The sequence below is a fragment of the Gallinula chloropus genome (genome assembly GCF_964237585.1).
Source record: "Gallinula chloropus genome assembly, contig: HAP1_SCAFFOLD_167, whole genome shotgun sequence".
NCBI classification, from domain to species: domain Eukaryota; kingdom Metazoa; phylum Chordata; class Aves; order Gruiformes; family Rallidae; genus Gallinula; species Gallinula chloropus.
The window spans coordinates 84,265-89,195 of NW_028168384.1; positions in this window are offsets into that span (position 1 = coordinate 84,265).

Genomic DNA, 4,931 nt, shown 5'->3' on the forward strand with positions numbered 1-4,931 from the left:
CTTACACATCTGCACAAAGGAGAAGCTTGGAGAACATGGTGTGGTATAGCTGAGGATGAAAAACAAAGTTAGTACCCTTAGTCTCCTAGCTGTTTGTGCCTTTCCCCAGACACATAATTAGTGAATGGCAAGATACTTGCTTCAGTATCACAGTGTATCTCCAGCTCTCACTGTACCTATAAATAACTGTTCTCATTTTTAATATTTTGATGAAAGGAGAAAACAGCATCAACTGTGGTTGCAGTTCCTTTGATAAACCAGTTTCTGACCATCTTAACTTTCCCATTCCCTACCTTGGGGTAGAAAGCATACATTAGTTAAGCCGTCTCAGCTTTTTAAAATATCCTAATCACACTAATGCATGCTCAGATTACAGGGTGTAGCTTTGAGGAATAAAAATGAACATCAATTTTATATTTCATTCTTCATTATTTTTCTGCTAAATGATGAAAAAAATCAGGACAATAAAAAGATGCAAGGTGTACAGTAAATGGTATTTTAAATGCATTTACTCTAATGCTTTCCAAATTGTAAGTCATTAATTCTGTGGAAAGCTAGGTGGTTACTTGACACCAGCCCTTCTTGCTAGCTATAAATTAAAGAAAATAAAAATATACATACATTTCTGATGTCTTTTCTATGGTGTGATTGCTAATGTGATTTTATATGCATTGTATAATGCTGAAAATGAAAAAGAAGTTTTCTTTTTTAAAACTAATGGGATAGCTTTGTTACGATAAAATCCATTTTCAGGAATAACACTATTTAAAATGCTACCAGTCTTCTGAATAATAACATTATTGTGCTCTTGATAAAGAAGGAGTAATAGATTTTCCATGAATGACCTCTGGAATTACATTAGTTATACACTCACTTTAGAATTAGTTGTGTAAATGAAAATGTGTGTCTCATATGGTCACCTTTTTGTATGTTTATCGGTTGATTTGCATTATGTTTTCATTAACAGTCATCCCAAAGTATTAACTCTACCTTTATACCATTACATGTCAAAATTAACTTTCAATTATGTGATCTCAATTGTCTCCATAATTTTTATGTTTCATAAGGCATACATTAATTAAAGAAATTAACAAGTGATTTCATTTTGCCCTCCCTTTTTTAAAAGAAACTAATCTATGTGATAAGCAATATTAGAATCACACTGTCTGCTTCTGCTATTGTTTTATCCCATTATGTTCTCACAGACAATTAATATTCTAAGCAAAAGACTTTTTGAAGAAGGCCATTCTAGTTCCATTGAACAGACTGTTGCTCAAAGTACTGGTTCTTTGAAATTATCCTGTAGTTGCAATTTTTTTTGGGGGGGGGGGGAGTTGGTTTTTGGTGGGGTTTTTGGGTTGTCATGAGTTTTTTTCATGTTGGGGTAATATTAGAGCTGGTAGGGTTTTATGTATTTCACTTATAAGACATTTGTGTTGTATTTTGAATAGAGAGATTGTGTTTTGAAAAGTGCTGTGTGCCTCATTATAAGTAACTAGTCAGTTCAACTGAGTTGGAAGCTGAATGTAAATGAAATGTAGAGAAAGCAGCAGTCCACTTGTGTTCATAGTTAGATGCTCTCTCCTTAACAATTTATTTTGTTCCTCTGCTCCATGCTTTTTCAGTTTCTTCAGTAGTCTTATGAAGAACACAGAATTTATTATAGACCAGCAACAAAAACGATCCTCAAGAGCCCCCATGCACTGTCTCATCACAAGCATTGGAGTTTGCTGGTGGGAGTGGCATCTAGACATGGGTGGTATTGAACCTTTTTCTCTGTAGAACAGTGACTTTTGCAGACTTTAGAGACTGCATTTGAGGGACTTTAAGGAATGGGCAGAAAAGAACAAGCTCAAGGTATTGACTATTATGAAATGAATGAAGGAGAAATGTTGCTTCACTGTACGCAGCTGGACTGGTTAAGGCTGGTTAAAGCTGTAACGTTTGGCTTCCTGCTAACTCGGAAAGAAATGGTTACTTCTGTCTGTGCCCTACTGAAAATGTTGTGGTAATTAGGTATTTTGCATTGGTTTTCTTTGGGTACAGCATGAGCTTTCCAGTAAATCTAGGCTTTTTCTTAACCAGCACCACTCAGTTGTGTATGTTTTATCTTGTATACTGTACCCTTTTATCTATCAATGCAGAATGTGTTACACCCAGAGGAAGCAAGAGAAGAACATACAAGAGCTGAAAGAGAATTTAATCAGACCTATAGTCTTGTGAAAATTGTAGTGGGATTTTGTAATGACAGCAAGGGACTTAAACCTGCCCTGTTTTCCTTAAAACAATTCTTCTAGCAGTACTATTTGCCTTCATATTTTGCTAGAGTACTGTTTTAGTAGTTACTCTGGGGGAAGAATGGCACCTCTGTAAGGCTGAGCTATACACACAGGTTTCAATAGTGCCTAAACAGAGCAGGCGGCCTACGGGGAGTTGTAATACACAACTCAGTCTTGGGCTGCTTTTAAGCTCTTTGTCTGCGGAGACACCTCACGGGGAGCTGTGTAGATGGCTCCGACTTGAGTTGTGTTGTAAACAGACTGAAGTGGGCACTTCACAAAACCTGAAAAACTTGTATGGAGCCTGGCTAAGCCTTGGCTTCCTTCCACAAACCTGTGTCCTGAGTCCCAATCAAACCACTACTCAAACTGTTTGACAAGCCCTAAGGGTCCGCATTTGGTTTCGATGGGCCAAGACAATGGGAATATGCAAGAGAGAGGGCCGGAGGTGTCAGGCCCAGCCCTGCATCCTGTCACACCCATCAGCAAAATGAACCAAATAAAAGCCCTGGCATTCGAGCTAATATTGGGAGCCGTTCCTCCAACCTTAGGAGGAGACCCTTCCCCCTTAGCCGGGCGGCTGGCTGAGGTGACGTGTTGGGAACCCTTACCTGAGAGACGGGGTAAGTGACTTTGATATGTAACGTATGGGTAATATTTTGTGTGCTTGTGAGCTGTGATCCTATGTGTTAGGGAAGCCACAGTGGTTGTAATAAGAGTATTTTGTAGATCTTTGTGATCGTAGGGAAGCTAATTGCCTACGGCGAGTGTAACCGTGGGGTTTGTGACTGTTGTAGATCATTTTATTGTGTGTTGTGTTGGCAGCAGAGTATTTTGTGGATCTTTGTGATTGTAATATTTTGTGTGCTTGTGAGCTGTGATCCTATGTGTTAGGGAAGCCACAGTGGTTGTAATAAGAGTATTTTGTGGATCTTTTGTGATTATAATCAGCGTGGTCATACTTCCAAACTGCAATACTGAATTCCCCATTGTATCCAATAATAACCTGCAAGTGACGTACTGAATCTGCATTCTGGTTTTTTTTTTTTAAATAAATTACTATTAATTCTGTTTTAAAAACCTGTGGTTCAGTGTCTTTCCGTCACAACCTCCTGAATCAAACCTCTTTAGTAATGAATGAAGAAGGTCAAACTGAAGTAGGCAAAAAGTAGTGCACACAGGACACCCAGTCAGTCCCTGCCTACCAACTACCAAGAGCCAAGGAAAGGTAGCACAGAGGACAAAACTTTATGAAAGAGACATAAAGGTCACGATAGTCTAAACGGTGGAAGATTCTGCAATTATGTAAAAATAATAATCTCAGCATTTTTTTTGGTTTGAACTTCAGTTTCTTGGGTTAACATTGCACATAAAACAGTAAATACAAGAGTGCATCAGAAATCTAAGTAGAAAATAAAATATTTTTATCTGTCTTGTTATCTAGGAAAGCATAGTTTAGAAAGGTCCATTTTCTGTTCATTTTTATTGTGTCAACTGATGGAGAGTATTTTATATTTTCCTTTGTAAAGGATTCGCCATATGCTTTTTTGGTTGTGCTCTGAGACAAACTTTCTTATGTTTCTATGAATTTGTGTTAAGAATAAATCCCAGTGCACAAGAATGACTTAGTGCTTTGCAGCTCTTACCTTAGAAATTATGTCATTCATTTGAAATTGCAACATAATCACGATGTATTATTTTGGTAGAGGTATGTGTGTGTGTGATCAATGATCACATTTTAATCTACATAAAACCTGTATCAACTGTAGCAACTTCTTAAATTGCTCTCCTATTGTTTTTCATATGTATATGTAGATAACAGTGAATGGAGGATAGTTTCTAGTAATCGGTGCTTCACAGTGAGAAGTCATGTGAGAGGGGATACAGTGTAAGTAACAGATAGGCCAGCAGTGAGTTGAAAATTTATACATAGAAAGGTAGGTGATGTAGATTTCAATTTATCTTTCTAATCTTGGAAATAGAGCACACAAGCTCTATACAAACGAAAAGCAATAGAAAGCTGAATTCAGGCTGAAGTAGAATCTCTGGTCTCACAGAAATAGTTAAAACCTGTTTTCCTGCTGGTTTTATCAAATAAAAACACTATTTTTTCTTGCTGGGTATTAGTTTTTTAGCAGGGAGTGGAGATAAAGGAATTTGTGGAAGAAAAATATGGAATAAAAGGAGAGGCTTTAGAAAATCGGAGGAGCATTGGTCTGAACACAGAGAAGAAATGGGCAGATCCTTGAATGATGCAATTTTTTAAAACCATAAGGGAAAAAAAAAAAGGTAGTGGAACGGAGGGCAGAAGGGGATGCCTGGGAAACTGACTCAAATAAATGTTCACTTGCTCAGATGTTGCAAGATGTTAACTATGATTGATTAATTTATATATATTGACTTCAACTTGATTTGACCTAAGGTAGCCAGAGGGTATAATGCATGACATAATTGTCTGTGACAGTGGGGAGCTAGACCTAATACTCTAGGAGCTTCCTTTCAGTCCTGTACAGCCTATTTCAGTTCTTCCTAAACTGTAGGTCTTTAGAGGTGACACTACTCTGACTCATAGTGAAACAGCAGACAGATCCTGAGATAAAACACACAGTCTACATTTCTATACAAAAGTTTTAGTAGAATGTTTCCAATTAA